The 12,534-nt window shown below is 37.7% G+C and overlaps 1 protein-coding gene across 1 annotated transcript in view; it reads left to right on the top strand.

The window, feature by feature from the left end:
• The first annotated feature begins 294 nt into the window (after positions 1 to 294).
• The window catches only part of LOC131430077 (phenoloxidase-activating factor 2-like), a 79,281-nt gene continuing 67,041 nt past the window's right edge, over positions 295 to 12,534 (top strand). The window contains exons 1-2 of the mRNA XM_058594726.1: positions 295 to 447; positions 592 to 663. The gene's annotated coding sequence lies outside the window, so the exon portion shown is untranslated. The remainder of the gene's footprint in view (positions 448 to 591; positions 664 to 12,534) is intronic.

Genomic DNA, 12,534 nt, shown 5'->3' with positions numbered 1-12,534 from the left:
AAGATGGAATTGCTTTACGTAGTTGCATACGTACCACTCGCACGCCATTCCGGATACCCGGCAAAAAATTCCGCCATACTTCCCTTTCTATGGAAATAACTTCCCTGTACTGCGACACACTTTCCCGAACGAACTGATCGCTGGTCTGCGGGGGAAGGTCATGCACGCGTACTTCTATGGCATTGTCCACCATGTACACAGGGATTCTATATTTAACATTGACATGATCAACACTGTGTACCCCGTTAGTAGCCGAAGCGAATGCAATTGCATCTCTTTCACGTTTGACCATAATGTACACACAGTTAGACGCCTTATTGTAACGTTTGTTATGCTTCATTAAAGTATAGTGACTTTGTGAAAGTGTAATAACGTGACAGTGAAATAGTGGAATTAAATGGTACAGAAAAAGTGAAACTGTAGAATACATTCCACTAACAGCTCCAGGTAAAAAATAATAAATCTCTTTCACGTTTGAACATAATGTACACACAGTTAGACGCCTTGTTGAATTGAATCTCACTTGCAGCATTAACGTTTAGATGCATTCGTTCCTTAAACAAGATTTCAATTTCAATTACTTTGTTTCAGTCGTGGCTGAGTTACACGGAGCCAAATGGCATAGCAATTTCCGGCATCTCACGAATATTTTCACCGAGTTCGGTATGTTTCGATGCGTATGTTCCAAATATGATTGTTTAGTATACGGTGCAACTAAGCAGGGAAATGACGTAAATCTGGCCTGAGTACTTGCATTGCATGCCTTCTAATCATAATGTCAGATTGAACAAGGACAAGTGCGTTTTCGGCAGCCAGTCTGTCAAATTTGTCGGAAAATTGACGAAGAGAAGGTCCAAGCAATTAAACATTTTAGACAAACAAATAGTAACGCTGAAATTAAAAATTGCCTAGGACTGATTACTTTCGTGGACAAATACATAGTAAATCGAGCGTCGAAATCAGTACACTTTCGAAATCTTGCCAACTGGAAATTTTATTGGAGTGACAAAGAAAACGAAAAGTTAAACAGTCTCAAAAATGAGATGTCAAACTACATAAAAACCAGGATACAATAACCTCACCGACAGTATAGAACTTTTTGTAGACGCATTGCCTATTGGATTGGGAGCAATTCTCGCTCAAATTGATGAGAATAGTTTCCTCGAGTTGTAGCTTGTGCTTCTAGAGCATTATCAGTCACTGAAAAACGTTACCCAGGAAGAGGCACTTGCTGTTGTGTAGGGACATAGAAAGATTTGCTTTTTACTTGCTAACTAAAGCATTCACTATTCGCACAGACGCGTACACGGAAAATAAAAACTACCTATTATTTGACTTCTTTTTACCTAATTTTCAGTACTTCCTTTCATTCGCTCCTTCAATTGTTGTCAAAATACAAAGAGCAAAACCACCCAACAGCGAGAGTTTCGTTCAATAAGCTAAAATTAAGTAAACCGTATTAACTTGAAATTGAGTCAATATGACTCAACTATAGAGTAAATATAACTCATCTTTGAGTATTTTTTTGCACGTGTCTTACGAAAACTACCTAGAGCCACTATACCTAAAATTAGGTTATTGAACGAAACCCCCAAATTGGGTGGAATGTACTTAAAATTAGGTTTATTTGCGGTTCCGTGTAGGCTATCCAGTATATATTCAATGTCAATCATCGTTTGAGAAAACTCACTGTCTCACGCACTGAAAGTTGTGTTCCACGATTACAGTCGTTTGAGTATGAAATGCAAAGAGTACGGGGGAATCAAAATATTGCTGACGTTTTGTCTCGCCTTATAATATCAGCCCAGGAACTGCCGCTTCCATACAACCCATACACAACATGACAGAAATGAGCCTGTTTCATATGTGTTCCACTGAATTCAGGGCAGCGCTAGTGTACCTAAACAATACGGGTGCAATGAATTACGAAACAAAAAGATTACAAGAGAAACCAGTACTTCATTACGTTATTTACGGTAACTGTGTATGCGTCCAGCAATATATTTAAAAGGAGCGTAATTTTCATATTGTGACTCACAATATTGCGAATTTTTCTAATAGCGCTGCATAGCAACAAACTCGTCAATAACACACTTCATAAATCTCCAAACATGCGTATTTTGTAATCTTTCTATCTTTTATTTCACTCTGCCCACGTCTTCTCTTTGGTCTAAAAAGATAACTATTAATAGTAATTGATAGAGTTAGAAATGAAGTGTTTTTTGAAATGTGGTGTGTGACTAAAGAGTACCTAACATATTTAGTCGTATCCATGAAAACACAAGGAATTAGTAGGAGTATTTGTTATCATTGGATGATCTTCTAACGACTCGGATAAAGATAAGGGAGCCATAGATTTAATCTTGGTTTGGAAATTAATAGTATTGTTCTTAAAGATTCAGTAGAATACATTACTTCACGTTCATTATGTATTGAAATGTGACCTTCTATTGATGAAAAGAGAAAAATTATACTTATACTAAACCATAGTAACTTATCGTCATAATTATTTTATTAATGTCAAGAAATGCTAGCAAAACTTATTTTACTTATTTAAATATAAAAATTTAAACCGTAGATTGTCGAAAAACAGATACGTTATTTCCAAATGTTATTCTATTTACGATTGTGGAACTAGAGAACAAAAAAATTTACTTATATTCAGAGTTGCCAGGTTATTTTTTCATCTGCCAAACTCAAAAATTTATCTGGATTTGTCTGGGTCTACTATATGCAAGGAAATTTTTGCCGGGCTTCATTTTCAGTGAGCAAAAAAAAGGTCTCCCCACCATCGTATAGAGGCCAAAACCGTAAAGATCTAGTAACATCTGACTAAATCTAGGAAAGTCTGGGAAAATTTGGCAAATCTGGCAAAAGATCTGGTTAGTTTGAGTGTCTGGCGAAATGAGGAAAATCTGGCATTTGTCAGACAAATCTGGCAACCTGGCAACGCTGCTTATATTCTCGATGTATGGGAGCTGTCAAGTTGTCCACGGGTTGCTTCCACCCGTTTGTGAGGAATTCTGGCAACCGTCAGAAGGCTGGCTGCATTCCGGCAGCTCTCAAAATTGTCCAGGCGAAATTGCGTCATTATCTCGCCGTACGTGTCTTGTTTATTTCCCTCCTTTTTCTTTTTTATTTTTTTATTTGACTTCATTTGATATTCGTCAATCCCGCATGTACGTGCAAAAAACTAATCTTGAAACGAGGTAAATGAGATTGAAATATGGGTATGTTTGGTAATGAGAAAGCAATGTTATTGGCAATAACATTTTCCATGGTTAGTATATATGAAGGGCAATAACTTATTGCCGTTCATATGTATCTTTTATTGAAAAAATAAAACTAAGACGCTAAAAATGTAGAATCGATTCAAAACGGTTCTGCCAATCTTGTATGGCAAGAATCCGACAGAAAAGAACCGTTAATAACCGCTAGGCGAAATTCTCTGCCGGAAACGGTTGTTGCATTGTTGCCAGACTTTTGCCGGAACTCTGGCAGAATTCCGGCAAAAATGGCTGGCAGACATAGCCAGCCGTCTGGGGAGAAATCTGCCTGCCGCGTACAAGTGGACATATGAGACACAATTTTGGATGCAATAGATTTTTGTTTTGCTGTTGATTAAAATGGCAAGTTTGTTTTGGTTTTATTCCGATCGAATTCTCGTGTGATTTATGCGACATGGAAAACAAAGTTGTCTTTAGCACTTAGGAAAGCGTGATAAGTATTGTAGTTGAAATATTTCTATAACAGGCAGGAGAATTTTGTTATCGTTACGGAACGAAGTGGAACGTTTCGAAAAATTGGCGACGAATACTCGAGTAGGTGGCAGTAGTGTTTCCAACATATAGCAAATTTGATGTTTAGACAGGATTTTGAAAAATTTTGTTCGAGCCAGTATATCTGTTATCTGTGACTACACCAAGCAGCAAAACTGTTTAGCAAGAAAATGTGTGTGCTCGATTGGAGTGACCCGGGGGATACGTGTTCCCTTATGAAGCCATCACTTTCACTTACATACGGAAAAAAATTACGGGTGTGTAATTTCAGGGACATAACTGGATGTCGTGAATACGAATGCAACTGACACTTCTACTAATTGTGCAAGCCTTTTATCACTACTAGAATTTGAAACGATGCATCTAAAGTAAAGTACTCAGAAGAACATTGTATGAAGGCGTTCGCTACGGAGAGTGATGAGTTGAGTTCGAATTCCGATGAATACGGTTGACTTCCGATGGATACCGCTGACTTCCGTCATCTATTTCCGGCTGACCTGTTGTTTGTGGGTGCGATACTAATATGTGTTCCGTTGTAGTCTCCTGCACGGAAAGACCGAAATCAGCATTTTGGCGAAAAAATTAGTTGATTTTCTGATTTTAGAGAAATAAAACGTTGTTTTCAACCAACATAAATAGTTGAATTGGCTTCTGAAATTTGCAGCTATATAGCGCACTCTCACCGAATAAAAGTTAACACCGTAATAACTACTAGCCACTAGATGGCACACTACTACCGAAAGAAATTTCAGTCGCGGTTGTCTTTTCTATATTGGTAGGTATAAATACCATGTTGTATTGGAGAAAAAGACATAAACGAAACAAAAACTTTATTGCGAAAATTTTTCTTCTAAATCGCTGTTTTCTTCATTCGACTTCGCGAAATCGACTCACTCACTGAAAACTTTGAGCACTCGGAAAACAAAAACCGAATACAAGTAATACACCGGACGGCGTAGCCCAGAAGGTTGGAAGATACAAAAAACATCATTTGACACAATCGCTTCAATTGCGCACAAATTCTGAATAAATACACTTTCCACTAAGAGTTCACGTGATTTTCACATATCGGTTTAGAAATTTATATATGGATACATCGTAACACATGCGAAAAACATCAAAACAATTTGCAAGCGGTTTCAAAAGACTGTCCTTTTTAGCTTTTTAATGGATTGGTTTGCTTTGACACTTCTCATGTGTTTCTAGCTAATAAACTTGTTAATAAAACCAATTTCATTTTTGCTATCTTTGTGCTTTCTTTCAGCAATGATAGTGACAGATAAATAGAGTCAATTTTTTTGATTTTAATTACAAAATTAGTTGTCAATGAGAATTTCATGTTGGATTGAAATTTTACTGGTTTGTGTCCAGGCCAACTAAACACATTATCTAAAAATAAAAGTTTTTTTCAGCAAAGTGAATTCTCAATTTTAACTAATTTCATAGTTATTTTGGAAATTTTGTTGCTAAAATCAACTAATTCAAAAACAGTAAAACGAATTAGGCGCAGAGCTAATTTCGGTCTTTCCGCGTGCTTCTTCCGCTTGCGGTAGCAAGCGTTGTATGTTGCTTAGAGATGCCTCGATCGTGCCACGTTGATTACAACTGCCAAATTCGAAATGAATGTCTTCTGAGTCATTTTTTTTTTGCATAAATATCTGTTTATTAATCTTAGTTTTGTGTATTACATCAACATTTTACAGTACAAGTGTTTTGACCCTTTGGCCTTTCATCTTTTTTGTTTTCTTCTGAGTCAGTTCTATGCATTTTATATAGCAATTCGGCAGAAAGTTCTACTACAAACACTACAACTGATTGAAAAATGGGTCGTATAGAATATAGTAAAGTAAAATTTTGCTTAATTCTCTGGGTATACAATTATGGTTATAAATAGAATAAATACAGAATTTTGTTGTAGATTATTTCAATTTGGATTTGAATATTTCAGTGAAAGGAAGTATAAAAATGCTGTATGGGATTAATTTATGGCATTCAGAAGGGTGTAATCGACGACACGACCTGCCACTCGACTATCAAAACTGTATCGCAAATTTAACTACCCCTCAGTAACTGCACGGAAAGACCGAAATTAGCATTTTGGCGAAAAAATTAGTTGATTTTCTGATTTTAGTTAGTTATTTTTTGAGACAACTAAAAAAATCTTACTTTTGCTAATTTAGATTTTTAATTCTAATTCTCTTAATAATAATAAAATATTTGTTGAAATGGCTATTTTTTTTAGTTGAATTCACCAATTAAACGTGCTGTCATTTCTTAGCTAAGGCACGCTTCATATCCATTCAACTAATTTTTTAGTTGAATTAGAGAAATAAAACGTTGTTTTCAACCAACATAAGTGGTTGAATTGGTTTCTGCAATTAGCAGCTATATGGCGCTCGTTAACACCGTAATGACTACTAGCCACTAGATGGCACACTACTACCGAAAAAAATTTCAGTCGCGGTTATCTTTTCTATATTTGCAGGTATAAATACGATGTTGTATTGGAGAAAAAGACATAAGCGAAACATACACTTCTTTTTGAAAAATTTTACTTCTAAATCGCTGTTTTCTTCATTCGACTTCGCGAAATCGACTCTCTCACTGAAAACTTTGAGCACTCGGAAAACAAAAACCGAATACAAGTAGTACACCGGACGGCGTAGCCCGGAATGAGAAGATACAGAAAACATCATTTGACGTGTACAATTAGAGTGCAACATTCGAAACTCACTTCACTGTTTCGCGTAAAAACATTATTACCCACAATCGCTTCAACTGCGCACAAATTCTGAATAAATACACTTTCCACTAACAGTTTACGTCATTTTTACATATCGGTTTAGAAATTTATATAGGGATATATCGCAACACATGCGAAAAACATCTAAACAATTTGCGAGCAGTTTCAACAAGATTGATTCTATTTATCTATCACCGTCATTACTGAAGGACAGCAGTGTCAAAGCAAAACAATCCATTAAAAAGCTAAAAGGGACAGTAGCTTTTTAATGGATTGTTTTGCTTTGACACTGCTGTCCTTCAGTAATGACGGTGATAGATAAATAGAATCAATGTTTCTGATTTTAATAACGAAATTAGTTGTCAATGAGAATTTCGTGTTGGATTGAAATATTGCTGGTTTGTGTCCAGAATATTCGCCAACTAAACACATTCTCTAAAAATAAGAGTTTTTTTCAGCACAGTAAATTTTAAATTTTAACTAATTTTATAGTTATTTTGGAAATTTTGTTATTAAAATCAACTAATTCAAAAACAGTAATACGAATTAGGCGCAGAGCTAATTTCGGTCGTTCCGTGTGGTAATGTCAAAACGAAACCACTTGAAAATATGTTGAAACTGGCAACACAGATTGGTAGATTGTTGTTCTTAGAACAACAATTACCAGTAACCTTGGTTACGTTTCGGTCAGTTGAAAAATATAAATAAAAAAATCTATTCTCTTCGCTGCGAAGGCTTCTTCTTTTAAAATTCTAAGTGGCATAATGGTACAAGTATTTACTGCTTTAAGAGACGAAAAAATCGCCTCAGTTAAATATATGGCTTCGATTTCTCTTCTACTGGAGATCACAAACCCGCGAACAATATCGTTGAATGAGTGTCACAGCTTGTCATTGTGATTGTGGCATTTCGGATTGTAGTAATACTGTTTTAGGCTTAGCGTTGTGCAATATATAGATAATCTCGTTCATCGTTCAAAATCTCTGAATGCAATCACAGATATGAAAGAGTATTGCGTATGTAACTCGGATTATTATTTAAACCAAGACTATGAACTACATGAATATAAGCTGCGGATTGCTCCAATAGATTTCAAGACCTTTTTTCACTGAAGTTCTTGTACGACTAAGGACATCCGTGGAACAAATTTAAATATACAAGCAACCAAGTAATAAATAATATATATTAACTGTTGATTGCTAAGTTCGATTTAAGCGTTTGTGGAGTATTTGCACGTCTGGGAACATCCCTGGAACAGTTTAGAAATTGAGTACAAAACCTAGGCCATTATTTTAAAGAGTACTTATAAGGGTCAAAAATTTTCTTCTTGCTGTTTGTTTTTCATGTCCAATGTGCGTTTAATTCATAGATGGACATCATCTACCTACGTTAATTTCATTATGATATCGTTTCCTCTCGTAAATATCTAAAAATAATAGTAATAATATTAGTTTTCCAATATTTTTGCAAACCTCTAATAGAAAAACGATTTATTTGTTTATGTGCATGTGGTTTCTTGGTTCGTAGCAACCAGAACAGTGTTGTTTACAAAGATTATTTCTATAATTAACAAGGGGTCACTTCATGTTATGGTAACTTGTGGTAAATCGCCAGCAATCACTTTTTATTACGATTTTCGTTCGGAGTGTCTGGTCGTGTCGTAGGACGCTCGGATTTCAACACACTGATCAGCAAAGGACTACAGGCAACAATCCGTTTATGTACTTAAGGCTACAAAATAACTGTTCCGGCTTTGAACCACTACAAAGGAGTGGAATGTTATCTGAAGCAGACAAAAGCGGAATACTTCACACACGATATTGCCGCCAACAAACCTACGAAGGTTGTACATCGAGGACTACCTGACATGATGGAAGCCAAACTAAAGCAGACACTGTCGGAGGCTGGACTAAAGCCTGTGATGGTGTTTAAAATGAAACGACATAATGCGGACAAAAAGTTTAGAGATCAACTGTACCTGATTCATCTGGAGAAGGGCTCCATCACCATGAGTCAACTAAAAACGATTAAATCATTATTTCACATAATCATCGAATGGCGAAAGTATAAACCGGTACATCGCGATGTCACACAGTGCACGAACTGTTTGAACTACTGCCATGGAGCGAGGAATTGCCACATGAAAAGTCGGTGCGGGAAATGTGCCGAACCACACAATACAAACGATTGCCTACTAGATGACATCGCTGTAAAATGTGTGAACTGTGATGGCGACCATCTATCTACTAGCAAATCGTGTCCCAAACGTGCTGAATTCACAAAAATTCGACAACAGGCGTCCCGTAAACAATCAACACGCAAGAATGTTCCACAGAAGGATGAAATTAATTTCCCACGGCTCCCACCGAAAAGGGATATTCCGAATTTGCCGCCACTTCCTCGCAGCAATCCAAAAGATTCAGCCACTGGATCACAAAAAGAATCTTCCTCAAAAATCCCTCCTGGATGAGGCAATAATCAACCACAAGCAAAGGATGACTCTGGTGATTTATTCTCTGCTGAACAACTAATCGTCATTTTTGAAACAATGACAACAAAACTACGAAACTGCAGAACGCGGTTGGATCAAATCAACGCCTTAGGCAAATTTATCATCGAATATGCAATATAATGAGTTGGTTATAGTAAATTGAAATGCTTGCTCACTCAGGAGCAAAGCTGCTGAATTGTCCGACTTTCTTCAAGAGAAGAATGCCGATATTGCTATTTTAACTGAAACTCATCTTAAACTTGAAATTTCTATTTTTATTTCCAATTACAGGATTCACAGGCTCGACAGGACAACTACCAGAGGAGGATGAGTTGCCATTGCCGTTAAACGATCCATTCAGCACAGGCTTCTGTCAGCCTTTAAATTGCAACTTATAGAAGCCATCGGAATTGAGATTACAACGACGATGGGACCCATCATCATCATTGCAGCATACTGTCCCAAACAAACAAATCTTCGAGATGGTACGTGTGCATCATTGAAGCGAGATCTGGCTATGCTCACTCGACGACAGAACAAATTCATCATTGCTGGGGACCTGAACGCACGGCATGAGCTGTGGGGAAACAAAAGACAGAATCGAAACGGATTCGTACTTGCCGAAGATTACGAAGCTGGACAATACAACATCCTCGCTCCGGATCAACCAACGCGACTTTCCAGATCGGGAGTTCATTCCTTTTTAAATATATTCATCAGCAACATCGCTATAGACAGCTCTCCGGTTGTCTTCAACGAGCTCTCTTCTGATAACTTTCCAGTAATATTGACGTTGGGATCTTCACCAGAAACAGTGCCTATTCGACCTCGGAGGAACTATTATCGCACCGACTGGGTCCAATTTCAACAAATCGCCGACCAACTTATTAATATCGATTTGCAACTAGATTCCCCGATGGAAATCGATGCGGCCCTATCATTCATCCAGCATTCAATCACAGTCGCTCGTGATAAGACGGTTCCAGTACAACATATGCCGAGTTCCTCTCTTCAAATCGACAGTGTCACCAAGAAACTCATCCGACTTCGAAATGTCTACCGGAGGCAGTATCAACGAACTGGCATTCTAGATAAGAAGACTTCTTATAACAACTTAACTAGGATAATCCAAGAAAGGATAACTGAGCTTCGCAACAGGAACTTCCAGCAAAAGCTTCGAGAAATTCTCCCACATTCAAAGCCCTTCTGGTCCTTAACGAAGGTGCTTAAGAAAAAATCGAAGCCTATTCCTCCTTTGCTGCAACCCCAGGACGCAGCTGAAGGACGCAGCTGAAGGAATACCTTTAATCACACCAGTAGAGAAGGCAAATGCGCTAGGCCAGCAGTTTGTGTGTTCTCACAATTTACGACTCAACATTGTTAGTCCACATGAAAGAGCCGTTGCTGATAGCGTAGCTGAGGTTGACCAATCAGACAGCTTGATTCCTGAGGAAAGTAGAGTCACTGCGAATGAGCTGATGGCTATTGTGAAAAAATCCAAAAATATGAAGGCCCCCGGTTTCGACAACACATTCAACATTGAGCTGAAACATTTGAGTATTCGCTCATTTGTCTTCTTAGCTAAAATTTTTAACAGGTGCTGGGAGCTTCCCTTCAAAGTTGAAGTTAGCTAAAGTTATCCCAGTTTTGAAACCGGGGAAAAATTCTTCCCTTTCCAAGAGCTATCGGCCCATCAGCTTACTCTCTGCCCTATCCAAACTGTTTGAAAAGTCAATACAAATGTGATTTCTTGCTTTCGCAGATGAACAGGATACATTATTGAAAGAACAGTTTGGGTTCCGGAAAGGAAGATCCACCAACTCACAAGGGTTAACAACGTCATCCAGCAAAACAAATCAGTGTCCAAAACGACTGCCATGGCAATATTGGATATTGAAAAGGCATTCGATAATGTGTGGCACGATGGCCTGGTGTTTAAACTGCATCGGTTTAATTTTCCCATGTATCTTATTAAAATTATCAAAAATTATCTTGCAGATAGAGCTTTCCAGGTTTCTCTGAATAATGCACTTTCAGAAAGATTTACTATTCCTGCTGGTGTACCCCAAGGAAGTATCCTAGGTCCCATTCTATACAACATTTTTACATCAGACATCCCACCTCTTCCGGGTGGTGGTGTTCGGTCACAATTTCCTGATGATACTGCCATTCTTTACAAAGGTCATGTCATTAATGCTCTGAAGAATAAACTACAGACAGGTCTGGACGCTCTAACTGAACATTTTACAAGCTGGAAAATTGTGATCAATGCTCAGGTCATCTTGTTTCCGCATTCAAGATCTCCAAAACTTGTTCCATCAGACGAAGGCCGATTACGATTCGGTGATGAGGTCATTCAATGGTCCGACGAAGTTATCTATCTAGGACTCACCTTTGACAGACATCTGATATTCAGGTCACATGTTGACAAAATCGTTCAAAAATGCAGCATACTCATTAGGTCTCTGTATCCGCTGATTTGTAGAACATCTAAACTGTGCCTGAAGAACCAGATGGCTGTCTATAAACAAATCATCTACCCCGCAATTGAATACGCAGTCCCTGTTTGGCGGGGCTGTGCACGAACACACAAAGTTAGGCTTCAGCGCATTCAAAGTAAGATCTTAAAGATGATTCTAAATCTACCCCCTTGGACAAGGACCAGTGAAGTACATGAGATGGCCTCACTGGATATACTAGAACAAAAATTCGAACAATACTGCACGAAATTTGAAGAGAGGTGCTCAATCTCTGAAATACAAATAATTCAAAATTTGTACGTATTAGGTTAGGGATAGTTATAAGTAGGTAGATATTTTATTAATAATTAAAATAAATATTATGATTAAACATTAGTATGTAAAACAAGAGCAACTAAAACACCTATTATTAATAACGAATCGTATGAACAATAAAGATGAAAGGCCAAAGGGTCAAAACACTTGTACTGTAAAATGTTGATGTAATACACAAAAAATAGGATTAATAAACAGATATTTATGCAAAAAAAAGAACAAAAAAAATGCGAAATTCGATCATTTCTTCTTGTGCGTTGGATGCAAGCAGTCGTCGTGGGACCAGCAGCTTCGGAGAGTGCACCTTCTGCGTGGTTAAAAACCTCAAACGCTCAGGTCGCACCTCTCATTTGGACTACAGTCGTCAGGTGGAGCAGTCGGCAATGAAAGCAGACCTTTTGCGTGGTATAAAGCCTCAAACGCTTAGGTCGTGCATTCATTTGGACTTCAATCGTCGGGAGAGCAGCGGTCGTCAATAATGAGAGCAGTTCTCACTTGCTTTTCGGTAGTCGTAGCGAGAAGTCGTCTTCAAGTTTCAGATTTTAGTTCCGGAATATATGGATTCTGGAAAAAGATTCCGGAACTGATTTCAGTTTCGAAATTGTAGTTCGAGAACTAAAATCCAACTGAATTCTAAGTCTGTTCTAAGTTCTGAATTTAGTTCTTGAACTCAGGTCCAGTTCCTAATTCCAGAATTCTTCAAATCGGTTCTTTTTAGAACCATAA

Source organism: Malaya genurostris, chromosome 2, assembly GCF_030247185.1.
Source record: "Malaya genurostris strain Urasoe2022 chromosome 2, Malgen_1.1, whole genome shotgun sequence".
Taxonomy (NCBI): Eukaryota; Metazoa; Arthropoda; class Insecta; order Diptera; family Culicidae; genus Malaya; species Malaya genurostris.
This window is presented reverse-complemented; position numbering and strand designations above follow the sequence as displayed.